The following is a 27,989-nucleotide window of genomic DNA, read 5'->3' on the forward strand; positions in this document are numbered from 1 at the left end:
TACAATGGTAATTTGCCTAGGTATAAAATCCTACATTACTAATAATTTCCCTTTTTCAGTTTGAAAATATAATGCCACTGTCTTCTGGTATCAGTTGTTGGCTGATACAAAGTCTTCTGGTATTCTGATTTTCATTTCTTAGTTTCTTAGTGGTTTTTTTTTTCTCTTGTGACTTTTAAGATCCCCTTTATCATTAATGTTTTGCAGCTTCACTTCAATGTGTCAAGAAAAAATACCCACAAACTTCCAAAATTCTCCCTAGAGGGCAGTATTGCCCCTGTTAAACCTGTGCTCTTTTGCGATCATTGTCACTTGACAGAGGTTGTTGTTGGCCAGACACTGGCTAGGTTGTGAGATCTGGGCTGTGGATTGTGGTCTCAAAGGCTAGACTAATTCCCCTTTTATAGATAAAATAACATGGATTCCAAAATTTCAGAGTAAGAGTTGTATCTATAGACCACATAATCCTCATTTCTGGGTTTATAGCCTATTAATTCCTATTTAACTGACTCATGGAAATCTGCAGCTTTCACTAAGGTTTTGGCTAGCTTCCTTCAGTCCTTGTTTTGTATTTCTTTATCCCTTTTAAGGTGTTTAAATATATTTCAGAGTAACTTAAAGTCATTTAAGGCCATCTCATTGGATCATTTGCCTGCCTTCCTTCCTTCCCCCAACTATCCATTCATTTATGTAATGTTAATTAAGTTAATATGCCAGTTTCTATACCAGACTAGGGAACAGAGATAAGTAAAACCCATACCCTTTTCTCAAGGTTAGCCTCTTCAGTTAGTTCAGTTTAGTTGCTCAGTCGCGTCTGACTCTTTGCAACTCCAGGGACTACTACATGCCAGGCTTCCCTGTCCATCACCAACTCCTGGAACTTGCTCAAACTCGTGTCCATTGAGTCGGTGATACCATCCAACCATCTCATCTTCTGTCATCTCCTTCTCCTCCTGCCTTCAATCATTCCCAGCATCAGGGTCTTTTCTAAGGAGTCAGTTCTTCACATCAGGTAGCCAAAGTATTGGAGTTTCAGCTTTAGCCTCTTCAGTGCATTATTAATCCAGATAAAAATTTCATGATGTAAAAGAGTGTTTTAAGGAACATGTGAAGCTGTGCCAGAAAGGTCTTTGATTTAAATAACAATTTTTTTCTTGGTGGGTATGGTATTTTTAGTCAGGAGAAACTTGTTCCTCAAGCTTTTATAAAGCCAGTACTGCTACTTTATTTAAAATATGTTATAGTAATATTGATCCGTGTGCCAAGTGGTTGTGAGATATTATACAATATTTGCTGTCAATTTTATTCAGCAGAGAAATTGTTACTGGAAATAGTACTTTTGGGAAATGTTATTTTGTCAGGATGAATTATTCTATAACATATTGTGTTGAACCTGAAAGTAATCGACAAGTATTCAAAATGAATCCAAAAGACATTTGCTCCTTGGAAGAAAAGCAATGACAAACCTAGATTAAAAAAAAAAAAAGCAGAGACATTACTTTGCCTACAAGGTCATAGAGTCAAAGCTATGGTTTTTCCAATAGTCATGCACAGATGTGAGAGCTGAACAATAAAAAAGGCTGAGCACCAAAGAATTGATGCCTTTGAACTGTAGTGCTGGAGAAGACTCTTGAGAGTCCCTTGGACAGCAAGGAGATCCAACCAGTCAATCATAAAGGAAATCACCCCTGAATATTCATTGGAAAGGCTGATGCTGAAGCTGAAACTCCAATATTTTGGCCACCTGATGCAAAGAGCCAACTCATTAGAAAAGACCCTGATGCTGGGAAAGATTGAAGGCAGGAGGAGAAGGGGATGACAGAGGATGACATGGTTGGATGGCATCACCCACTCAATGGACATGAGTTTGAACAAATTCCGGGAGATAGTGAAGGACAGGGAAGGCTGGCGTTCTGCAGTCCATGGGGTTGCAAAGAGTTGGACACGACTGAGTGACTGAACAATAACAACAAATAACATCATTTCAAGAAGACATTTGACAGCATTTAATTTTTGAGCAAAAATAATAGAAATATAAATGTGCTTGTATAATTTTATGAATTAAGTATTTGTTACTAAATATTCCAAGAAAGAAGTGATTGGTTTAGATTAGGGACCTCTTTATTTATCATAAGTATTTGTTCAGAGTTTGGACTTTGAATTTTTATTTAATATGTGAGTTAAAAATATGAAGAATCAAACAGTGTATTAATTGTTAAAACTCTGTTTTTTGAAGAGAAGATATACCTTGTTTGGGGAAATAAACATCGTTAGGGAGAAGTAGATAATTTGTATGATAATTTTACCTAAATCAAATGGCTATTAATTGAATGCTATTCCAAAATTTATTATAGAAACTTATACATGAGCAAATTTGTTTTAAACCATAAAGTACTATATTTACAGGAAATATTATAATTTGTAGTAACAATTTAAAGGAATCCCAGGGCTAAAAGTATTAGTTTACTTGATGAGTAAGGCCATAAGAAAAAAAATATGAGTGAATAAATTTTCCCATTGGAAGAGAGGAAGAATGGAAAGGAGATCCCTCATTTTCAGTTTTTCATTCACAATTTAGTGTGCAGTCCTCCAGAGGATAGGACTAGTGGTTCCATTATTGGTAAAAATATTAGGATAAAATCCAAGAAATTGAGGAAAACATTGAGATATTAAAATGGAATTGAAAATATTCATGTATATCCATGATTAAATAGTGTGCTAGTTATCTATTATACATAACAATATTTCCACCAACTTAGAGGCTTAATGCAAGATACATTTATTATATTACACTTTCTGTGGGTCAGGAGTCTGGGCATAGCTTAGTTAGATGCCCTGCTTCAGGGACTAAAAAGCTGCAATCGAGGTGTCAGCCAGGGCTGCGGTCACATCTGCTTCCAACCTCACATGTTTGTTGGCAGCCTTTCATTCTTTGTAGGCTGCTGGACTGAGGGCCTCAGTTTCTTGCTGGCTCTCAGCCAAAGGCTGTTCTTAGTTCCTTACCCAAGTGGCCTTCTCCATAAGCAGCTCACAACATGGCAGCTGGCTTCTTTAAAACCAGCAAGGGAGATAGTGTCCTTGCAAGACTGGTGTTAGTCATACATACTATAGTCATATATGTATATATATATGATCATGTGCATCCTTTCACCTTTGGCACCTACTACTGACCAGAAGCAAGTCATAGTTCTTCCCACTTTTCGGAGAAGGTAGCTACATAAAGGTATGAACACCAGAGGACAGGGATCACAGTGGCACCATAAAGTCTGTCTGCCACAATTATGTATTTTTTTTTTAGCTCTGTCCATTAAAATGACCTAAAAGCAATGTCACCTCAGTACTAATGAACACTCCCTCGTGCTCAGGTTGTAGCTTCTGAAGACCATTCCCCTTAAAGGGAAGCTGGGTCCTTTTGGAGAAAGAGCTTACTGCAGGGCTGGGACAGGGAAAGTACAAGGAGATCTAGGGACATCTTTTATGCTCACAATCCATAATGTTCTCAAAAATCAGTGGGGTTATGTCCCACTGGCCACAGTCATAACATTCAGAACATTATGAAGACTAATGGTGGCAATTAATGGAAACAAATGAGTTCTGTGAAAACCCATGATTTGATAATGATGTTCAAAATAGAGAAACTAAACAAACTCAGAAGGTGGCAGGTTGCTCTGAACAACTGTAGGACCATCTCTTCAATAGTCAACATCATAACAAAAGATACCTAAAAATTAAATGCTGTGGGTGGTCCTTGAACAGATCATGATTTGGATGAAACAACTGATTTTTTGTTTTTTATGTTATTTGGGAAATTTTTAATATGGTTTAGGTATTTGATGAAATGGAAAGATGGAGTTTGTTGACTTAAAAAAGGAGGTTATAAAATAGCGTGCACACTGTGATACATCCTTGCAAAAAGTACACACACACATACACATAATAATGTAGGAAAATCTCTTCAAGTACAGGCACTGAGGTGTTAACAGTGGTGGATCTCTGTGACGGCTGGCAGGGGGTGTTTATGAATTTCTTCTTATTTCTGAAACAAATTAGTAGCTTAAAACAATACAAACTTATTCTCTTATAGGTTTATGAGGCCTTCTGATTCCCCTCCTTCCCTTTTCTAAGAATCCTTGTGATTACATTGAGTGCACATGGATCATTCAGGGTAATCTCTCCATTTCAAGATCTTTCACTTATGGTGGGGGTAGAGTGGGAGGGAGGCTCAAGGGGGAGGGAATTTATGTACACATATAGCTGATTCATGTTGTTGTATAGCAGAAATCAACCAAAATTGCAAAGCAATTATCCTCTGATTAAAAAAAAATCCTTCACTTAGTCACATCTGCAGAATCCCTTTTGCCATGTAAATGGTTCCAGGGATAAGGTCAGGGACATCTTTGAGGAGGGCCATTATTCTGTTTGCCACAGAGTATGATGTTTTTACTTTTTATTTTTGTGTCTAGATTTTGTAATTTTATATACCATGTGTGTGTTACTTAAAATGTGTAAGTTAAAGGACTTACCTGGTGGTCCAGGGGTTAAGACTCCATGCTCCCAAGCAGAGGATGCAAGTTAGACCCCTGGTGGAGAAACTAAGACCCCACATGCACCACAGTGCAGCCGAAAAAAGAAACAAAACTAAAAAAAAATATGTAAGTTAAAAGTAGAAAAATGTTAGTTTAATTTCAAGTGACACGAATGTGGTTATTTATAAACTTTACCTGGCTGCATGTGAAGTTTGAGCTTTGCATCCATTTATTTTCTTACTTTTTATTTATACCAAATCATAAAATTCAAGTTCACAATTCCATGTTGCTAGAAATTGCAGCAAGTGTTTGGTAGCTGGGTCAGAGACTTCTGTATATCGGACTGAACAAGGAGCCATGAATCGAGAAGTCATTTCTTTCATTTGTTGTCTCCCCCAGCCACTAAGGGGTGAAGTATCAAACTCAAATTCTGTAAGGATGAATGTTTCGCCTTAGGAGAGTGGGTCTCCCCAGGGGCAGTGCCATCAAGGGTATACTTTGAAAACACATGGGGCTATTTTGGTTGTTACAGTGATTGACAGGAATCCCCTGGCAGGGATCTCCTGGCAGTTAGAGGGCAGGAGCCAAGAATGTCATGTGTCCTTCAGTGTCTGTGACATTTGTACAGGGATGAATGTTCCTCCGTTTTACATAATTTTTGAATGTCCCTCTAGCCATCCATGTGTATGAAAAACCTATCTGTGGTTGTCCAAGCCTAAGCCTAACCTTATTTACATGTAAAGTTAAAGTCCTTTTTTTCTAAAATTTACTTTTAAAAATATGGGATGCTTTCACAAATGTGCATGTCATTCTGTGCAGGGGCCATGCTTATCCTCTCTGTATAATTTTAATCTTAGTATACTGCTGCTGAAGCGAGCATAACTCAAAGTATTTTTTGAGCAGTTTTAATATCCTGGAATTTTCCAGGAACGGAACTACTGTGTAAATTGAAAGGAGTATGTGTTGTTTTGTTTGGAACCTTACCAAGAATGGTTTAATGTTTTAGAAAATCACACCAATGACATCAATGCCATTTATGGGCTGTGCTGGATATCTTCCATTGCCCTTCCAGATTCACTCCGCCCTCTCTGCCTCTGCTGTACCCTGGGAAGGGATTGGATCAATAGATTTCCTTGCTCTCTGGCTTCTGCGTAGGTTCACTCATTCGAGAGCATGGACAGGAGATTTGGAAGGCAAAAGGAGAGTGAGATATGGCACTTGAAAGGACCACTAGAAACGAGATGTTATCTAATCCATGGAAGCATAAAGTTGGATATGACACCAGTATTCTGTTTGAAAATGATAATGTTATATATACGATTGAGTCCAGGCTAGTCAGAAGGCACCAGTAAACTGCCTGGAGAGGTGTCTTAAACTCGTATGGTACTTGATCCTATCAATTCATTTCTCACTTAATCCACATTTATGGCTTCCCGAGAGTTCTCTATGACTGGTTAACAGAGAAAAAGCACAGGCCTGGTTTTTGCAGTTTGCTGCCCAGCCAAAGGCAGAAGGTATTTCTAGGGGCAAAACTGTGGGCAGTACATCTTACTGTTCACTTCAAGTGGGAGGAGAGATGGCCTCTTTTCTCTCTGGGCATAGTATAATTGGGAGATACAATCTGACACAGCCCAGAGTGTCCCTGCTTATTCTTGCTGTATGTGCCAAGAATGCAAGGCCCTGACCACTTTACCTGACTCATTTCTCTGGGCTGTATGTGCAAGGAGCTGCCTTGAGGGGGGAGGTGATATTTCCTTCTGGGGTAAAGAGCAAGCTTGCTATATAAGATGTCAATTCCCCAAGGCCGGTGTCCTTTGGCTGTGATGCAGACATGCGTTGTGTACATAGTATGTCCACCTGGCCCCTCTGCATGGCCTCTTTTTGGGCTTAGGGCTGTGGGGAACCCACACAAATATGCTGATGGTGCTGCTACTGCTTACTGTGCTGCTGGCATCCAGGAAATGTTAACAGGCTAATTTGTTAGCTTGTAAATAGGAGAAAATCCCATACCCTGACAAATATTTGTTAAATGCTTTGCAGTTGGTTTTATAAACCTTTTGCAGATTATGTGACATGAACCTGATTTTGCATTGAGTGTTGCAATTCAGAGTTCTTCCTCTGTGGCTTTGGTGCCTTAGGGGAAAATGTTGCCAGTTCTACGTTTGAATGTCTTATTTTTTTCTCTATTCAGGCAAAACTCCCTTGGCAGAAGTGTCACTGCATATCTGTTGGAAAAAGAACAGGTACATTTTAATGACTTCATGAAACCATTTGACAAAGTTTCGTAGCAAACAATACTAAGGACGAGGAGTGAATGGATTGCCAATATTGTAAATCAGAAATTCAAATATTTGTTGTTAGGTTTTTTCTCTTTACACCGTAGATAGATAACATTATATGTTCCTATTCCAATTGTTTGTAATTCTGTTTTGCCCCTTTCTTTTCCATAGTAAGTTTAATCTTAGAATTGTCCTTATTTCTCATAGTTCTAAATAATGAAATTTCAGCATTTAGTCTGAAAAAATCATAGGCCCTCCTAACTGCTGTTGTAAGAAATCCCAGCAACAGAATAAGAAGACAATATTCTGGTTTCTTAAGATGTCCTTAAAATGTTATGTCTAACAAAGGGGTCTTGTAAGACATCTGGAACTGAGAACTTATGGCTTATTCTGTGAAAGTAACCTTGGCCTTAAAAGCCTGGTTTTTTTGTTTGTTTGTATTATTTAGTAATATGTTTCCCTGGTAATGCTATTTAAACCTACATCTCCATGTCCTAAAAGCTATGAATACCTATGAGTTGGTTTTAATAGTCAAGTGAAATGAATATTTATGTACACACACAAACGTGTATGCAAATATTTATAGCATCATTATCAAAAACTGGAAACAACCAGATGTCCTTCTGCAGGTGAATGGATAAACAAACTGATTGCTGCTGCTGTTTAGTTGCTAAGTCATGTCTGCCTCTTTGTGACCGCATGGACTGTAGCCCATCAGGTTCTTCTGTTCATGGGATTTCCCAGGCAAGAATACTGGAGTGGGTTGCCATTTCCTTCTGCAGGGGATCTTTTCGACCCAGGGATCAAACCCATGTCTCCTGCTTGGCTGACAGATTCTTTACCACTTTGGCCACCTGGGAAACCCATAAACAAACTGGTGCATGCATACAATGGAATACTAGTCAGTAATAAGAAGGAAAGATCTATTGATTCACTCAACAAAATGAATGAATCTTTCTTTTTGTGGTAAAGTATGTATAATATAAACATTGGTGAATCTTAAATTCATTTTGCCAAGCAAAAGAAGCCAGACTCCAAAGACCCAAAAGTACTGTATGATTCTATTGATATGGCTTTTTTTTTTTTTTGGTTGCACTGGGTCTTTGTTGCTGTACAAGGGTTTTTTTCTATAACTGTGGAGAGTGGAGGCTACTCCCCAGTTGTGAAGCATGGGCTTCTCACGGCAGTGGCCTCTTCTGTTGCAAAGCATGGGCGCCAGGGCATACAGGCTTCCATAGTTGCAGCACTTGGGCTCAGCAGTTATGGTTCACGGCTTAGTTGCCCCATGGCATGTAGGATCTTCCCGGACACGTCTCCAACCCATGTCCCCTGCATTGGTAGGCGGATGCCCATCCACTGTACTACCAGGGAAGTCCTCATATGGCATTTTGAAAAAGGCAAAACTAAAGATAGGTGTATTAGTTTCCTATTGCTGCTACAAAAATTTAACACAAATTTATTCTCTTACAATTCTGGAGGCCAGAAATTTGAAATCAGTTTCACTAGGCTAAATAAAGTCAAGGTGTTGTAGGGCTGGTTTCTTCTTGAACCTCTAGAGAAGAATTCATTTTCCATGACTTTTCTAGCTTCCAGAGGCAGCCTGTTTTCCTCAGCTTGTGACTCCTTCCTCACATCACTCCAACTCTTTGCTTCCATTCTCAGGTCTCCTACTATCTCCTTTGACTTTCTTGCTGCCCTCTTTAAGGACCCTTGTGATTACATTTAGGACCCACCTGGATAATCCAGGGTAGTCTCTCAATCACGAGATTTTTAATTTAGTCACATCTGCAAAATCCCTGTGGGGATTAGGACATGGATGTCTTTCCATATCGCTGTTTTATTTATGTATTTATTGCTGTGCTGGGTCTTCGTTGCTGCACACAGGCTTTCTCTAGTTGTGGCAAGCGGGGCCACTCTTTGTTGCATTGCACGGGTTTCTTATTGAGGTAGCTTCTCTTGTTGTGGAGCATGGGCTCTAGGGCTCAGGCTTCAGTAGCTGTGGGACCTGGTCTCAGTAGTTGTGTCTCACAGGCTCTAGAGTAGTTGTGGCGCACAGACTTACTTGCCTTGTGGCATGTGGAACCTCCCCAGACCAGGGATCAAACCCATGTCCCCTGCACTGGCAGGCAGATTTTTTACCACTGAGCCGCCAAGGAAGCCCAATCTATTAATGTATTTTTTATCTTTGATTTCTCTTAATTTGCATTTGTTTTATATATTTCCACTTCATTTACATGAATCATTTTGTGCTTCATTTAACAATAGTTCAGTACTATATTTCATATTTGAAAGTTGCTAAGAGAGTCGATCTTAAAAGTTCTCATCACAAGAAAAAAGATTCTGTAATTATGTATAGTGATGGATGTTAACTAGACTTATTGTGGGAATCATTTTGCAATATATACTTATATTGAGTCATTATGTTACATACCTGAAACTAGTATAATAATGTTTGTCAATATATTGTTTTTAAAAGCCCATGTTTTAACTAATGTAAGACTGTCAACAAAAAGAGCTATACATAAATATTGTACTCCAGTTGGTAAATAGATACAGAAATATAGATAGGTCTATAAATATCAGATAGTATACTTAGATATATTTTCTGGCTCTGGCTGCTGAAATGGCCTAGAAACAGTTACACCCCAAAAGTAGGAAGCACACCTCTCATCCAGATCTTTGTTTCTAAACACCATTCTCCCATAAATGGAATCAGGGCTCCTTGAAGAAATGGCTGATTCTAGGCACTGGGGCAGGAAGATACAAAATGAGTACAAAACATCCGGTGGGACCAGAGGGGGAAAAACATGTTCTTTCTAGACCCCTGCTATGAATCATACACTGTGATGTATTTTTTAATATTTATTTTTATTTATTTATCTGGCTGTGCCAGGTCTTAGTTGCAGCATTTGGGATCTTTAGTTGCAGCATTCAAACTCTTAGTTGTAGCATGTGGGATCTAGTTCCCTGACCAGGGATTGAATCTGGACCCCATGCATTGGGAGTGTGGAATCTTAGCCACTGGACCACCAGAGAAGTCCCTGTGATGTATATTTTGACTTTCATACCCTTGCTATACAGAGTGTGTGCTTTCCCTGTAATAAACTGTACATTTTTAAGTTTTTCTCATTTTAGGGTCCTATGATTACAGGACACGAAGTGATGCAGTTTTTTTTCAGGTTGTATTCCATTACAAGTATTACAAGGTTTTGAATATGATTCCCTGTTGTTTAGTTACTAAGTCATGTCCAACTCTTTTGCCGCCCCGTGGACTGTAGCCTACAAGGCTCCTCTGTCCTCGGAATTTTCCAGGTGGGAATACTGGAGTGGGTTGCCATTTCCTCCTCAAAATATTGCTGCAAATGGCAATATTTTATTCTTTTTTATGCCTGAGTTATACTCCATTGTCTGTATATACCGCATGTTAAGCCAATCATCTGTTGATTGGCACTTGAGTTGTTTCCATGTCCTGGATATTATAAATTGTGCTGCTATGAACATTGGGGTACATATATCTTTTTGAATTAGAGTTTTCATTTTTTTCAGATATATATTCAAGAGTGGGATTGCTAGATGATATGCTAGCTCAATTTTTAGTTTATTAAGAAACCTCCATTCTGTTTTCTTTTACTGACTGCACCAGTTTATATTCCCACTAACAGTGTAGGAAGTTTCCTTTTTCTCCACACCCTCTTCAGCATTTATTTATTTGTAGACCTTTTAATAGTGGCTATTCTGACTGGTGTGAGGTGATACCTCATTGTAGTTTTGATTTGCATCTCTCTAATGATTAGCAATGTTGAACACCTTTTCAGGTGCCTGTTGGCCATCTCTGTGTCTTTTGAGAAATGTCTATTTAAGTCTTCTGCTGATTTTTTGACTGGGTTGTTTGATTTTTTTGACATTGAACTGTATGAACTATTCATTTATTTTGTATAGTAACTCCTTGTCAAAAGCATTGTTTGCAAATACTTTCTCCCATTCCACAAGTTGTCTTTTCATTTCGTTGATCGTTTCCTTTGCTATGCTAAAGCTTTTAAGTTTGGTTAGATCCCATTTTGGAGAAGGCAATGGCAACCCACTCCAGTACTCTTGCCTGGAAAATCCCATGGACGGAGGAGCCTGGTAGGCTGCAGTCCATGGGGTCACACAGAGTCGGACATGACTGAAGCGACTTAGCAGTAGCAGATCCCATTTATTTTTGCTTTTGTTTCTTTTGCCTTGAGAGACAGATCTAAGAAAATACTGCTATGATTTATGTCAGAGAATGTTTTGCCTATGTTCTTTTCTAGGAGTTTGATGTAGTCATGTCTTATACGTAGGTTTTTAAACCATTTTGAGTTTATATTTGTATATGGTATAAGGGAGTATTCTAATTTCTTTATTTTCATGTAGCTGTCCAGCTTTCTCAGCACCACTTGTTTTAGAGGTTCTCTTTTCTCCATTGTATAGTCTTGACTTCTTTGTCATAGATTAATTAATTGTAGGGATGTGGGTTTATTTCTAGGCTCTCTATTCTGTTCCATTGATCTATATGTCTGCTTTTTTCCAAGACCACACTATTTGGTTACTGTAGTTTTGTAATATAGTCTAAAGTCTGGGAGGGTTATGCCTCCAGCTTTGTTCTGTTTTGGTGGGGAACAGGCACTGCACAGTGTGGCATGCAAGATCTTAGTTCCCTGACCAGGGATCGAACCCATGCCCCCTGCAGTGGAAGGGCGGAGTCTTAACCACGGGACTGCCAGGGAAGTCCTCAACTTTGTTCTTTTTCCTCCGACTTGCTTTGGCAATTCTGGGCATTTTGTGGTTCCATATAACTTTAAGGAGTAGTTTTTCTATTTCTTTGGAAAATGTCATGAGTATTTTGACATGGATTGCATTACATCTGTAGATTGCTTGGAGGTAGTGTGACCATTTTAACAGTATTAATTCTTCCAATCCAAGAGCATGGGGTTGCTTTCAATTTCTTTGAATCATCTTCCGTTTCCTTTATCAGTGTTTTATCTTTTTAAGTGTAGAAGTCTTTCACCTCCTTGGTTAAGTTTATTGGTAGGTATTTGATTTTTTTTTAATGTGATTTTAAATTTGATTTTTTTTACTTTCTTTTGACACTTCATTATTTGTATAAAGAAATGCAGCAGATTTCTGTGAATTAATTTTTTATCCTGCTCTCTTGCTAAATTCATTTGTTAGCTCTAATAGATTTTGTGTGGAGACTTTAGGGTTCTCTCTACATATATCATGGCATCTGCAAATAGTGACAAGTTTTACCTCTAACCTTCCAATTTGGATACCTGTAGTTTCTTTTCTGATTATTGTAGCTGGAACTTCCAATACTATGCTGAATAGAAGTGGCAAGAGTGGGCATCCTTGTGTTGTTCCTGAACTTAGAAGGAAGGCTTTCAGCTTTTCACTGCTGAGTATTATGTTGGCTGTGGGTTTGTTGTAAATGGCTTTCCTTATGTTCCTTCTATACCCATTTTGGTGAGAATTTTTATCAGGAATGGATATTCAATTTTGTCAAATGCTTTTTCTGCATCTGTTGAGATGATTATTTGGTTTTTGTCTTTCCTTTTGTTAATGTGCTATATCACGTTGTTGAATTCATTTTGCTAATATTTTTGAGGATTTTTACATCTGTATTCGTAAAAGATACTGGCCTATAATTTTTTTTTTTTTGTAGTGTGTTTGTCTGATTTTGGTATCAGAGTGATGTTGTCTTCATAATATGAATTTGGCACTGTTTCCCACTCTTCAGTTATTTTGCAATCATTTGATAAAGGTAGGTATAAGTTGTTCTCTGTATGTTTGGTAGAATTCCTCAGTGAAGCTGTCTGTCTTGGACTTTTGTTTGCAGGGTAGTAATCATATTGTTTAGTGTTTCTCTATCCTTCTATGTATAAATTTCTTTTTAAATTTCAGTGTCATTTTTTAAATGTCAAATTCTACTAATATTTTTCATATTAGATTTCTCTTAATTTGTATTTGTTTATATATTTCCTCTTCCTTTACATTAATCTTTTTGTTTCATCTTGTGCTTCATTTAAATTATATAAAATTGAACTTTAATTCAATTTGTGAATACTAATTTTTAATAAGGGAGTAGATTCCATTTATATTTATCATGATCACTAATACATTTGTTTTATTATTCATTTCATTTTTCTATGCTACTTTGTTTTCTCATCATTTTTTGGTGGCACAGTGGTAAAGAATCCACCTGTCAATGCAGGAGACATAGGAGATGTGAGTTCAATCCCTGGGTCGGAAAGATCCCCTAGAGAAGGAAATGGCAACCCACCCTAGTGTTCTTGCCTGGAAAACCCCATGGACAGGGGAGATTGGCAGGCTACAGTCCACGAGGTCACAAAGAGCTGGACATGACTTAGCGATTGAGCATGTGCGTGATCATTTTTTATTTGCTTTGTGATTTTTACATTTATTTTTCTCTTTTGAGTGTTTACTTTTATCTTCTTTGTTTCTTTGGAAGTCCTATGTGTTCCTTTTGATACTGGTAAGCTTGACTTTTTTTTTTTTCGGTGGCACCATGTAGCTTGTGAGATCTTAGTTCTCTGACCACAGATTGAACCCTGGGTCCTCAACAGTGAGACCGTGGAGTCCTAACCACTTGACCGCCAGGGAATTCCCTGGTAACTATGACTTTTAAGTTTTTCAGAAGCATTCTGTGGGTCTATGGAATGTCGTGTACCCTGTATTGTAATAGCAAGAAAGTTCTCTGTGACTGTTAGTGTCACTTCAGAAGAAATCTGAAGGCAACTTTTTAAAGCAGTTCTTTGTAGCCAAGAATAATTTGGGATAATTTGAACATCAGTAAAAATAATTGCATCAGGGAATTCCCTCACAGTCTAGTGGTTAGGACTCTGAACTCTCACTGTGTTCAATCCCTGGTCAGGGAACTAAGATCCTGCAGCCTAGGTGCTGCTGCTGCTAAGTCACTTCAGTCGTGTCCGACTCTGTGCAACCCCATAGACGGCAGCCCACGAGGCTCCTCTGTCCCTGGGATTCTCCAGGCAAGAATACTGAAGTGGGTTGCCATTTCCTTCTCCAATGCATGAAAGTGAAAAGTGAAAGTGAAGTCGCTCAGTCCTGTCCGACTCTTCTCGACCCCGTGGACTGCAGCCTACCAGGCTCCTCCGTCCATGGGATTTTCCAGGCAAGAGTACTGGAGTGGGGTGCCATTGCCTTCTCCGGCAGCCTAGGTGCAGCATAGCTTAAAAAAACAAATAATTGCAGTGAACTGAGACACACTGAATATGTTTGAATCACGAATATAAGACTACCAAGAAAACTTATTTTTGCCTTAAAAAAAAAACCTGATTATGGTAGTTGACTTTTAAAATAGTGGGATAAAGAGGTCAGGAGATACTCTCCTCAGTGAAATAACCATTTAACTGGTAAAAATTATTTTAAAAAGTCAATCATTTTAAGTATCTGGAATTTGTTTTAAGGACATACAGCAAATAGAGAAGCATTTATTCAAGAAAATCTACAGACCTTAGTGATGGACCGGGAAGCCTGGTGTACTGTAGTTCATGGGGTTGCAAAGAGTCAGACACGACTGAGCAACTGAACTGAACTGAACTGAAGAACAATGGGAGTCAGTAGAATTTAAGCCAAGGACTGCTTCCCATCCCCCAGCTCAGTATGATGGAGGCTCTGCTCTTAGAACTCTTAGAAAATAGAACCAGAAAGATGAGGCCCCATTCCCTTACATCTCCTGGTCTAGAGCTTTGGTTTCACTCCAGGGAGGCAGGCCAACACCACCTCTCATCACAGCCAGCTCTGTGTTGCAGAAGGTATATATCCAGGCAGGGGCAGGGCAGATGACTGGCGATCTCTCCCCTGCCCAGGTTTCACGGTAGGACGGAAGGTCTGCACACGTGCGGTAGGCTGTATAGTACTGGGTTCCATCATTCCTGCTCCTGTTTGCTCAGAGGGCAAAGGTTCCATATCAGGAAGAGCGAGATGATAAGACGAGGGGCTACAATCCCTGCCCACTTACCCTCCTCCAGAGCAGACGTGTCACTCTGGGAGAAGTGGGCCACCAGCCTCCTCTTCCCTCAGCTCAAGCAGAGGAATACAGAGGTCCCCTTAGAACTTAGAACAGTGCCTGTCACACAGTGTGAGTGTGTGTGTGTGTGTGAGAGAGAGAGAGAGAGAGAGAAAGACAGTTTGGCAGAGCACACAGATCTTTTCAGTTACAGTCTTTTTCCCCCAAAAGTTAGCCTGTTGCTTCATTTTCTTCTGAAAACCGATATTGTAGAGAAGTCTGAAATCAAACTGGCTTTGTTGCCTTCGAGCACAGTGGTTAAGAGCTCTGGTCAGACCGCCTCGCTTTGTGGCGCTCTGACCAGAGCTCTTTGACTTGCCCCGTGATGTGTGACCTTGAGCAAAGTGACTTGACCTCTCTGATCCTCTCTGATCCTTACTGTTGTCCTCGGCAAAGTGGGGCAGCTCCTAGACCTCCCTGTCGTGGACCCTTTGGATCTGTTAGCCAGACCAGCCTTCCTCTCTTTTCTTCGTCTGTTTCTTCTCGCTCTAACCTTTTAGTTCTGGTGGGACTTCTAGTCATAGTACCCTCAGCCCCTGCTTGAATATCTCACTCCATCCTCTTGCCCACCGTCATGGATCCAAGGGTGAGCACAGAACATAAACAACCGGTGTCCTTCTGTGGGGAAACCAGAAGAGGGACTCTGTCTTCTTTTGGGGCAGCTGAGTTGGGACACTGTGAGCCCAGAGCTGCAAGTGCATCTGGGGGAAGCCTGCCTGCTCCCAAGCGCAATGAGAGAGCTGAGGCAGCTGGAGGGCAGAGGGATCCTGACAAGATGGTCCCAGTCGCTGAATCCAGTCCACTTAACAGCCAGCACCACCATTTTATTGGAAGGCTATGAGGGTTAAATGAGAGAATTCATGGAAAGTACCATGTGGCGTGTGGAACTCAAGCCCTCCATTAATGATGACTTGTTTTCTCCTCCCAGAATGATGGCAGGGCTTCCCCCACCCCACTCCTCACCCCCGCCTGTCCCTTATTAAACATTGTTGCCAAATATCTCTGTGGGCAGGTACTTAATTTCCTGTGAACCGTGGTGAGTTCTTTCAGTCCACAGATACAGGTCTTCCTCCAGCTTAGGAAGACCTTCTCTAAGCTTTCATCCTACGCCTTGGTGGGAACAGCGAGTCCCTGGGTGCTGGGGCTGACGCTCTGTTCTTCCTATCTTTATCTTTGTCCTCCTCTGCCTGATGAGTTCCTGGAGGCGTGGACGTGGTCGGCAGTGTTAATCTCAATAGCTATTGACCTCTTCCTTGTTCTACCCCCAACTCCCCAGGCCACAGAAGGTCCAGGTGGCAGAACTCCTTGCTTACATAAAGCCAGCTCCTTTATGCTGGGTGGTTGTGGAGAAGGCTTCAGCTGTTTCCCGGGCCAGGGCTGCTGTCTTTCTAGCAGCAGTACCAGCAGGTACCTGCCATACACTACTTCTCAGTGATAGACTTCAGGCAAAGTTATGGGGACAAGGGCAACTATGCAGGTTCCACAGACCCCTGATGTGCAGGCCTAGCCTGGGCGCTAGTAAGAAATGCAGAATCTCAGGCCCCAAACTGGACTCACTGCGTCACAGGGAGCCTTTCTGACAACGTTCCCAGGCAATTTGTGTACCCATTTGAGAAGCTTGGCTCCAGAGCACAGGCCACTTTAACCCTTTTATTCATAGTCCTTTTTTTTTGGAGTGGGGAGATCTACTCACAAGTCATTTTTCATAGCAAAATCCTTCCCAGACTCCTCACCAGACCACATCATGTCATGTTCTTTTTACCGCTTACTTCATCTTCATGTGAAATTTCCCTTAATGTCACTACCATAAAGTGGGGGCTCTATTACCAAGGACTAGGAATCTTATATGCACAATTCACAGTTTATTGAAACTTTAATTTTACTAGGTCAGATTTCTGCTGTGTCTTTGGCTCGCCTCACCTTTTGGAGAATTACGAAACTTGCCACATTTCTGCCAGATGCTTCTTCCTGTTTTGTTCTCAGTTTGGGCTGTTTGTTTCTATTTGCTTGATGTTTGTATGCAAAAACAATCAAAAAACATTTGTGGTTTATGTAAACACTGAGCACAATTCAAATTTGTTCCATATGAGAGTCTCTGACTAATAATTCTAATGTCCTGTAGTTGCTCTAAGGTTAAGGTTGAATTATCATTTCTTTTTAGCATATTTATTGAATGTGTTTTCGGGTGAAAAGCCGTTATGTCATTAAAAAGAAGTCTTTGTTCAAAATGTGGAAAATTTTTCAAGAGCTGCTTTAACAAATGTTGCTAGCTGAAAGGTCATTCTGTAAGATAGTTATGTTCTTGGCAAAAATTGAAAAGCACAAGCACATCAAGAGTTGGCCAAGGAATGGGGAACTGGGAATTCTCTTCTGCTGGAGGGAATGTATATTAGTACAGTCATTTTGGAAAGTAATACTGAAAATGTGCCACATCTAGCAATTTTACTTCTTTGATACTCAAAGAGAAAGTTTTTATAAATGTGGGCAAAGAGGTATTAAAGGATGTACTAGAATTTCTTAAAGTGCTATTGGTGTGTGGGCCACTTGTTTATGTATCACCTGGGCTCCTGGATAAACTGCAAATTCCTCAGCTGTGTACTGTACCTACTAAAAATAAGAATTTCTAGGAACTGAGGCCCAGGAATTCACATCTTTAACAATGTGTTCCCTTCCAAATTTGAAAGGCATTGCTGTTTTCCTAATATGTAGTCTAATTTTATTTCTTTTAGTGCTTATTCTTATTGTTTTGAAAAGAAGTGGTATTATATGGTCCACAGAAAAGTGAGAAAAGAAGCAACTAGTATCTGTAATGCTTGCCCTTCTCCAAAGATTCTTTGAAATTTGAAGGTAATTTTTTTCCTTCTATGCTTATATATGTTTGTTTTTTAAACTTGCTACGGAAAATTTCAAATATATACACAAAGAGAATAATGCATCAAGCACCCATGTGCGTATCCTACAGCTTCAACGATTGTCTGCTCAATTGCAATCTTCTTTCAATTCTATCTACCACTCAGCCTCAACCTCTTTTCCACTCACCCTCTTTGAAGGCCATCTCTGACAGCATATCATTTTATCTGTAAATATTTTGACAATGTATCTCTAAAAGATAAGGACTCAAACATATGATCACACCATCTTTACACCTAAACCAGATTAACAATAGTTTATGTCAGCATTTATCTGGTTAGTGTCGATAGCAATCCAGTCAGTGTTCACATTTCTCTAATTGTCTGATTTTTTTAATACTTAACTTGACTTAAGATTCGGATGAAGTTCATACAGTTCAATTGACTGAGATATCTTTTGTTGCTTTTCTCATCTGTTGGTTTCCCCTCCAATGTTTTTCGCCTTATAATTTATTTATTGAAGAAAGAAGATCCCATAGTGTTTCCCACCATCTAGATTTTATCGATTACATCCCTGTTGTTTCATTGATATATTTCTCTGTTCTTTTATTTCCTGTAAATTGGCAGAGAGAGCTAGTGGGTTGATTAGGTTCAGGTTTCATTTTTTTCCATCAATGCACTATGTATTTCCATCATGAGGCATATGTCTGCTTGTTACTCTGGTTAGCAGCTATTGATGATCATTGTTCAGATCCACTGATTTATTAGTGGTTGAAAAATGGTGATATTCTATCAAGTCTTCTTCATATATTGTAGGGATGCTTCTTCAGTTCAGTTCAGTCCAGTTCAGTCCCTCAGTCATGTCCAACTCTTTGTGACCCCATGGACTACAGCATGCCAGGCCTCCCTATCCATCACCAACTCCTGGAGTTTACTCAAGCTCATGTCCATTGAGTGGGTGATGCCATCCAACCATCTTATCCTCTGTCATCCCCTTCTGCTCCCACCTTCAATTTTTCCCAGCATCAGGGTCTTTTCAAATGAGTCAGTTGTTCGCATCAGGTGGCCAAAGTATTGGAGTTTCAGCTTCAGCATCAGTCCTTCCAATGAATATTCAGGACTGGTTTCCTTTAGGATGGACTGGTTGGATCTCCTTGCAGTCCTAGGGACTCTCAAGAGTCTTCTCCAACACCACAGTTCAAAAGCATCAATTCTTCGGCGTTCAGCCTTCTTCACAGTCCAACTCTCACATCCATACATGACTACTGGAAAAACCGTATCTTTGACTAGACAGACCTTTGTTGGCAAAGTAATGTCTCTGCTTTTTAATATGCTGTCCAGGTTGGTCATAACTTTTCTTCCAAGGAGTAAGCGTCTTTTAATTTCATGGCTGCAGTCACCATCTGCAGTGATTTTGGAGCCCAAAAAATAGTCTCTCACTGATTCCATTGTTTCCCCATCTATTTCCCATGAAGTGATAGGACCAGAAGGCATGATCTTAGTTTTCTGAATGTTGAGTTTTAAGCCAACTTTTTCACTCTCCTCTTTCACTTTCATCAAGAGGCTCTTTAGTTCTTCTTCACTTTCTGCCATAAGGGTGGTGTCATCTGCATATCTGAGGTTATTGATATTTCTCCCAGCAATCTTGATTCCAGCTTGTGCTTCATCCAGCCCAGCATTTCTCATGATGTACTCTGCATATAAGTTAAATAAGCAGGGTGACAATATACAGCCTTGATGTACTCCTTTCCCAATTTGGAACCAGTCGGTTGTTCCATGTCCAGTTCTAATTATTGCTTCCTGGCCTGCATACAGATTTCTCAAGAGGTAGGTCAGGTGGTCTGGTATTCCCATCTCTTGAAGAATTTTCCACAGTTTCTGGTGATCCACACAGTCAAAGGCTTTGGCATAGTCAATAAAGCAGAAGTAGATGTTTTTCTGGAACTCTCTTGCTTTTTTGATGATCCAACAGATGTTGGCAATTTGATCTCTGGTTCCTCTTCCTTTTCTAAATCCACCTTGAACATCTGGAAGTTCACAGTTCATGTACTGTTGAAGCCTGGCTTGGAGAATTTTGAGCGTTGCTTTGCTAGCATGTGAGATGAGTGCAATTGTGCAGTAGTTTGAACATTCTTTGGCACTGCCTTTCTTTGGGATTGAAATGAAAATTGACCTTTTCCAGTCCTGTGGCCACTGCTGAGTTTTCCAAATTTGCTGGCATATTGCGTGCAGCACTTTCACAGCATCATCTTTTAGGATTTGAAATAGCTCAACTGGAATTCCATCACCTCCACTAGCTTTGTTCATAGTGATGCTTCCTAAGGCCCACGTGACTTCGCATTCCAGGATGTGTGGCTCTAGGTGAGTGATCACACCATCATGATTATCTGGGTTGAGAAGATCTTTTTTATATAGTTCTTCTGTGTATTCTTGCTGCCTCTTCTTAATATCTTCTGTTAGTTCCATACCATTTCTGTCCTTTATTGTGCTCATCTTTGCATGAAATGTTCCCTTGTTATCTCTAGTTTTCTTGAAGAGATCTCCAGTCTTTCCCATTCTACTGTTTTCCTCTTTTTCTTTACATTAATCAATGAGGAAGGCTTTCTTATCTCTCCTTGCTATTCTTTGGAACTCTGCATTAACATGGTCCACTGGAGAAGGGATACTTCTATTAAAAGAATATTCCCTTCATCAACTATTTTTTTTAACTTATAGTTCATACAGGGCTTCCCTAATAGCTTATTTGGTAAAGAATCTGCCTGCAATTCAGGAGACCCCAGTTTGATTCCTGGGTTGCAAAGATCTGTTGGAGAAGGGATGGGCTACCCACTCCAGTATTCTTGGGCTTCCCTTGTGGCTCAGCTGGTCAAGAGTCCACTTGCAATTTGGGAGACCTGGGTTCAATCCCTGGGTGGGGAAAATCTCCTGGACAAGGGAAAGGCTACCCACTCCAGTATTCTGGCTATTTCAGTATAGTTTATACAGGATAAATACTTGATCTTTCCCTTTACTAGTTTTTAAAATAATGGTTGGTTCTCTGCATGGCTGTGTGCTAAGTTGTTTTAGTCGTGTCCAACTCTTTGCGACCCTATGGACTGTAGCCCACGAGGCTCCTCTAACCATGGGATTCTCCAGGCAAGAATACTGGAGTGGGCTGCCATGCTGTCCTCCAGGGGATCTTCCCAACCCAGGGATCAAACCCATGTCTCTTGCTTCTTCTGCATTGGCAGGTGTGTTCTTTACCACTAGTGCCACTTGGGAAGTCTGGTTGGTTCTCTAGTATTCTCCAAAGGTGATCATATTTTAGATGTCAAGATATAGTTCACATGCTATAAAATTCACTAGTCTCTAGTATATTCACAAAGTTGTGCAACCATCACCATTAGGTGATCATTTTTAAAAGCCTCAGTATAAACTGAGGGACATATTTGATGTATTTTGATCCAAAGCAATTATTCTTTTAACATTCAATTGTTTTTCATCTTTAGCCAGCTGGAGCCTCTTTAAAACTGGCTCCTGAGACCTTCTGACACTTTCTTTTTTTGCTTTCTTTTATGAGAAGATATCGCTGGTTCATCTTGTACTGTTCTGCTCCAGCCCAGGAATCAGTCATTTCTCCCAGAAACCCTGGTCCTGTAGTGGGAAATTATATATAGAGATCCCAGTCTGGGTGCCTGGGGTGCTCATTATTACTTGTTATTGTTTCTAGACCTCATATATTAATTTTTACCTCTTCATTGGAGCTAATCTGTTTGCTTTGTCCTGTGATTTATAATCCATGAGGTAGAATTTAGCTATTAGTAATTCTCAGGAATTAAACTGTCTTATTCAACTAATGATTTGTGTGAAAAATACTGTTTGAAAACCACCTAATTGTCAGTCAGTGTTTATTTTAAAATTATTTCCCTTGGGTAGGGTGGTTTAAAGATTCAGAGTAAAAATTCTTACTTGGCATTAATTATAGTCAGCTGAATTCCAACGTGACGCAACGTGTTCATATTAAGTATAACAAGTATCAAGTACCAGATAAATGATAAATTTTTATAGGGCATGCTTAGTTCAATAAAACTAGGTTCTTGCTACGGGAAAGTAAATGCTTTTTTAACCTTTGGGATATAATATAATGAATTACCACAACTTTATTCAAGAAGGTCTATATTTCTCATAAGCTAGTAATTTATTGTTTCTTATTTGGATTTCTGTCAGTGATGAGAAATGAAAAGCAACAGCTTCTTTTTTTCTTTTTTTTAACAGCTTCTTTTCTGAATAATCTTTTTCTGAAGAGATGATTGAAAGGCCTTGTATTATTCCTGGCTCAAGGACCCATAAACATGTCAGGGATTTTTAGTTAAGTTATTAAAACACTGTCAAAACCTTTAGTAGTTGCTTTTAACTATCTGATATACATTAACAGCTCTGAAGGAACAAATAAATTTTAGCACATAACCAAAATCCCTTTGACTGCTTTGAAACCATCTAGTTTGTATTCACAGCATATGCCTTTGAAATGTTCTGCTCTCAATCTCCCTAAATAAAATTTCACTTTATTGTGTGTTTATTTAAGTGAGAAAATGAAAGCACTTAAGAATGTTTGTATTCAGCCATACACAGGCTCCTTATTCTTAGTTCCCCAAGGGCAAGCACCATCTTTTTACTCCCTGTGTCCAGAATTCTCTAGGTCCCTAATACTAAAACAACAAAAAAAAGTATCAGTGCAAGAGAGGCTGTAGTAGGTCCCTTAAATGCAAGGTCTCAGGTGCTTAATCACTTAGTGCTTGATTATCAAATGCTTTCAGTGATTTTAGGTGTCTTCAGGGTCCTACTGTGAATATTTTCACAACCTGTAAATTGTGTTTTATACAATATGGAACAATCTCCTTTTTAAAAAATATATTTCTTTTTTTCGGCTGTGCTGGGTCTTAGTTGTGGCATGTGGGATCTAGTTCCCCGATCCTGGGCCCCCTGCATTGGGAGCATGGAGTCTTAGTCACTGGGCCACCAGCGAAGTCCCAATATCGAACCATTGAACAATTTCTGATCTCTGCTGTTCATACTTCCTTTGCGACTTCACTTTTATAACATGAGAATTTTGTATTAAATGTAGTTCTAGTGAAATTTTTATCATATACTGTTTCTTACAGCTTTCCATAAATGGATTTGAAATACCTTTTTAAAAAACGCAAAAAAAAAAAAAAGATTATAGCTGACCTCATCTGTACAATCATCCATAGACTAATCTTTGTTGGACTTCAATAATGGTTTGTTAAATATAATTAATAGGACTCGGCCATCCTTTCCTTGTTTCCCATCAAAGTTAACAGTCTTTTAAAAAATATTTTTGGTTGTGCTAGGTCTTAGTTGCAGGCATGTGGGATCTAGTTCCCTGACCAGGGATTGAACCCATTCCTCCACATCTGGAGCAGGGAGTCTTGGCCACTGGGACCACCAGGGAAGTCCCCTAACAGTCTTTAAAAGTGTCTGTACCTAAACTGCTTTTGGCTTTTTAAATTGAACAAACATCTTTTTTATGTTCCTTGACACTTTTTCCTCAAGTGCTAGTGGACTTAGAAGTATTGGAGGGTAATTATGGAAGAACTAGAACAAGAATATTGACATTAGGTTTTGTCCTATGTTGCTTAGTTACATGATTGATGAGACCCATTCTTGACATGTCATAGCATTAAAAGGAGGCCCTTGGAAAGTACCTATTAAATGCTGGTTACCAATATTTTGAAATCATATTAGTGTGGGTATACAAGCTATTTTTCACTTTTTTTTTAAACTTGAAAAAATATTAGTTTTATTTACCTTTCTGTGAATAGTCAGTATCTCAGCCCAGTGGAATTTTCTGTAAATGATGACATGTCATTTATCATTTAATTGCTTGAAAAAAATCAAGCTTAAAGCCTTGAGAGGAAATTTACCATCAAGTACATTTTCAGAGAGTACTTCTTACTGTACCTTTGCTTTTCCTTTTTGAAAGCAACTTTATAGTTTTAAGAGGTCTGAAGGAAAGGACAAATTGCATTCTGGGAGTTTTAAAAAGTCATCACGGGATACTAAAATAGAAGGCCTCTAAATTTGAAGAGATTTCACACTAATATGCTGTTTGCTTTATAACTTTTGTGTTCTTTACTGTTTAGAAATATCTTTAACATTTAGTGAGCTGAACAAAGAAATAAAGCATATCAGATTCGAATTAATGTAAAGGCTACATTATTTAGCATTTAACTAGGAAGTTTTAAACATAGTTTGGGTTCACTATGAAAAAAGCATACCAATTTCAGTAGCGAAATTGCAAAATACACATTTTTGGAGTTGATAAATGTTTTATTTACTCAAATACATATTTTACTAAGTCTCTTTAAACTTTGAAAGGCTTAAGGACTTTGTAAAAAACACCCATATCGCCATTCTGCTGCTCCCTCTGTATTTATTAAAGAATGTGAAAAATTCTTTATGAAACAATCACACAAGACATATATTTCAGACTCCCCAACCGTAAAACACAGATATAGAGAAAATATACGTTACAAATTCCTGTTCGTTGCAATGTGCGAAACAAGTTTCAAAATGTAACACGTAACACTTTTTATTTTTTCTGCCGTAAACTAATCAATTAGGTTCTCTGAACGTTTATTAAAAAGAAAAAATTAAACGGTTGTTACGTGCTCTAGGATAACCCTTCTCCCCCTCCTTTTGCCCACACACCCATTTAGACTGGCAAGTCTATTTTCATTTTATTTCAAAGTTGCTTTTTTTTTTTTTTTAAAGCGAAGGCAGGGGATAGTGGGGGTTGCTAAATTTATCTTCTTCTCCAGCCACAGGGATGAAGAAAACACATTTACTGCGGGCGGGGGTCTGAGGGCCTGCAAACAACTCAAGCAGGCGCCTGGGCCAGGACCGGCGCGGAGAGGCGGTAGGTCTCCGGGGAGGACCCGGGGGCCGGCCGCGGCCCTCGGGAGATGGTGGGGGGCGGCCGGGCCGGTTGCGGGCCGCTTGCCTCGCCACGGGGTCGGCAGACCACGGCCCCGCGCGGGCTTTTACGGCCCAGACGGCGGCAGCGGCGCGTGTGTAGCGGCGGCGGCGGGCGGGAGCGCGGAGGAGGTGGAAAGAAGGGGGGCGCTGTCACGGAGACTGCGGCCGCCGGAGACCCCGCCGCAGCGAGGCCACTGGGCTCCCCGGTCGCGGAGCGTGAGCGCGCGGACCGGGGCGCCAGGGGGACACACCGGGCAAAGGAGGGGGCCTATCTATCCTTCCGCATTTTCCTGGGTCTCTCTCCCGGGCGGTGACGTGACGTGCTGACGGCGGGCCCGTGCCGGGGAGCTGGGCCGCTTTTTGTCAGCTCCGAACTCGGCCCCTCCTCCCTCCCTCCGCCCGCCCCACCAGCCGGAGCCCGGCCCAGTGCTCCAGAGAAAGGCCGGCCTGCAGCACCCGCCACCGTCGCCGACCGCCCGCACGCCCGTCCGGTGAGTTCCGGGCGCCGCCGCGGCCGTAGGGCCTAGCCTGCGCGCAGGGGCCTGGTCCCGGCCTGGTCGGCGGCCCGCGTGGCGCCCTTCCGCGCTAGGCCGGGCGGTGTGGCGCGCGGCGCCGAGCAGGCCCCAAGGAGGCCGCAGTTAGGCCCGGGGAGGAGCCCGGCTGCCTTGAGCGGCGGCGGAGGCGCGCTCCGCAAACGGGCGGGCGTTGGGGGAGGGTTGCCCGGTGGCCCTGGAGATGGCCGAGGGGCCCCGGGTCGGTGTCGCGGCCGGCCTGGGGCATCGCGCGGGGGTGAGGCCTGGCAAGGAGGCGAAGGCTGCAGGCGTGAGGTGAAGGCCGCAGGCCGGCCGGGCCGATTTTCGCTATGTAAATATCGACGGGGGGGGGGAGGGACGGGGGACAAGATGGCGGCACCTCGGCGCCTGCTACTGGGGACGGTTGAGGGGGTTGCCGGGAGGGGGAGCCGCCATCTTGAAGGCGGCGTCTGAAGAGAAAATTCCGCTACAGCCCGTGAGGGGGGGTCGGAGAGCGGGCGGCGGCGGCTGCGGCTCCGGTGACGGGTCCCGGAGGCCCGGCACGGCAGCGTGTGCGTGCGGAGGGGGCGTGCTCGCTCCCCACAGCGGCCATTGCCCTCGCCGCCATGATGGGCGCTCGGGCTCCAGGCGCTCGGCGGCAGCGCCACCTTCCTGCCCTGCCTCCCGCAGCCCCGTGACTGGCTCCTGCTTCCGCTGTATTTTAACTGAGCTGCCGCAGGCGGCCATAGCTGGCGCCCGGGTGCCGGTGCCATCTCGTCCCTCAGGTCCCTTCCCCCGCGCTGGTAGTCATTTGAGGGTCGTCCGGACGGATGGCCGCCGAGGCATGTGGATTCATCACGCAAAAGAGACCCCAAGACATTTTTTAATTTTTACCACATCGAAGTCACACGTGACTGTTAGGGTGCCCTAGATGCAGTTGTTTTCCAACAATCACCGTCTTCTCGAGTAAAAAAATTAAGGAGTAAAAAAAAAAAATTGATAGGTAAGAAGTTCTTAACCACTTTTATGCTATAAGGGAAAAATGCAAATTGCACAGCACGCAAACGGAGGAATGAAAAATCTTACGGAGTCATTTGAATTTCATTAATTCGGCAACAGCTTTCTAGAAAAGATACATTTAAGCTCTTAGCGATCTGTTGGTAGCATTTTTTTTTCCGCCAGGAGTAAGAAAAGGGCAGAAGTTTTATATTCTTACTAAAGGACAGCATAAAGTGATGCAGTGCTGTTCATGTGCCTGGTATGGTATTCAGTTTCTCTATTTGATGTGAAAAACTCTACGGTGCAGTTCCACCTTGTAAGTAGTTTTGATTGCATACTCTACTCTCCCGTGAACTCGGAGCCCAGTGCCAGGTGGTGCTCCGAAAGAGTAAAAAGATTCTTGTAGTGCAGACGGCGACTCCAAGAAGTTCGTTGTTCAGAGGCAGATGAGGTGAGATGGACTGAGGTGGTGCGGGGAAGGTACAACCAGTTATTGGGGTTTCAGAGGAAAGCAAAGTTAGGTCACATTTTGAGGTTACTGAAGGATGGGTAGGACTTTGTTTGATGGGGGTGGGGAAAGGGCGTTTCAAGGGTGAACGCTTCCTACAGAAAACAGCGAGTGTGTATAATTTGGCTGGTGTAGGTAGGGGAGTGGTGGCTAAGGTAGATCGAGCTTGCTTTGCAGGTAGAGAGGCTTATACTTGATGGGAAAAGCCCAGAGAGCCCTCAAGTATCAAGAGTGATGACGCACCTGAGCCCGGCTTTATAGTCTCTTGGACCTTCCGGTGGCCTCAGAAGAGTTTCAAAGTTGAGATATGAGAGTAGCAGGTTAACCTTGAAAAGCAGTGTTTCACTACAGGAATGATTATCAAGAATGTTCGAAAGTAAAGCCAATTTTGCTACTTTAAAAAAATAATCTGTAAAAGATAACTGCTCCTTTTTCTTGTCCTAATTTCTCACTTCAAGTAACCTTTTGTTCAAGAGTTGCTATAATTTCTGTAATAAACCAATGGGGAGGGACTTCTAGCTTTTCATTTACCGTGGTTGAACATTACAGGATCAGTGCTGTGGGTTACTTTACCAAAAGGAGGAATGAACCTGTAAGTATCCCCATGGTAATTTTTAAAGAAGTCAGTTTTAATGATGATTAAAAAGGCAGCAGCCTTCAGATGGCTCTTTTGGAATCCCTATTTTTCTGCTTGTAAGAGGAACCACCTTTTTGATTAAGAGGGTAACTAAGGCTGTTCGCTAAACTAAGCCTTCTCATGTTTTGATTAATATTTGAACTGGTCTAGATGCACATTTTGGGAATGTGTCTCCTAGAATTTTATGATAACGTAAATTTATAGGTAGCATAAATATTTATTAGAAAGTTGTTTCACTTTTTCCATTTTTTTTAAAAGAGTCTCATGTTGATTGTAAAGGGCCATGGGTTAGAAACGTTTGAGACAGTGCGTTGTAGGAGGCTGACTCTTAAGCAAGATACTAGGGTGGGCTGTGGTTGTTGGGATGGTAAAGGTAAACGTAAACTTGAAAGAACCAGTTGCTTTGTATCTTGACAACTGGGAAATACATAGAACTCTAAAAGAATTGTTATTGCTGCACATGCAGTGCAGCAGCAGTGGATGTTCCAGTACAGCAAGGGTGGATGAATAAGATTCAGAGTTAGACTCAAGTTGTATAGTTAAGAGGACAGACATCTATGGTTTAAAACTGGTGGAACACTGGCCATCTTGGATAAACGAGGTGTTGATTTTCAATTTGTGTATCTTTCA

At 41.1% G+C, this 27,989-nt stretch overlaps 1 protein-coding gene, 1 non-coding gene and 1 pseudogene across 10 annotated transcripts in view; 1 reads left to right on the forward strand and 2 right to left on the reverse strand.

Moving 5' to 3' along the window:
* Positions 1–5,300: 5,300 nt before the first annotated feature.
* On the reverse strand, positions 5,301–5,405 carry LOC147339910 (U6 spliceosomal RNA). Its single transcript, XR_015160056.1, has one exon. It is a non-coding gene; the product is annotated as a U6 spliceosomal RNA (small nuclear RNA).
* A 19,026-nt stretch (positions 5,406–24,431) lies between these two features.
* Positions 24,432–27,989, forward strand: part of ZFX (zinc finger protein X-linked) — a 40,548-nt gene continuing 36,990 nt past the window's right edge. For 3 of the 9 annotated variants that reach the window (XM_086389354.1, XM_086389350.1, XM_086389359.1), the window contains exon 1: positions 25,129–25,194. The gene's annotated coding sequence lies outside the window, so the exon portion shown is untranslated. Of the gene's footprint in view, positions 24,645–25,128; positions 26,219–26,832; positions 27,315–27,989 lie in introns of those variants that run through there. The other 6 variants (XM_086389351.1, XM_086389360.1, XM_086389353.1 and 3 more) reach the window with 6 other exon arrangements.
* On the reverse strand, positions 25,289–26,099 carry LOC147339912 (uncharacterized; annotated as a pseudogene).

This window comes from Bos grunniens, chromosome X, assembly GCF_055505025.1.
Source record: "Bos grunniens cultivar Pamir isolate PY7600 chromosome X, Bosgru_T2T1.0, whole genome shotgun sequence".
NCBI lineage: Eukaryota > Metazoa > Chordata > Mammalia > Artiodactyla > Bovidae > Bos > Bos grunniens.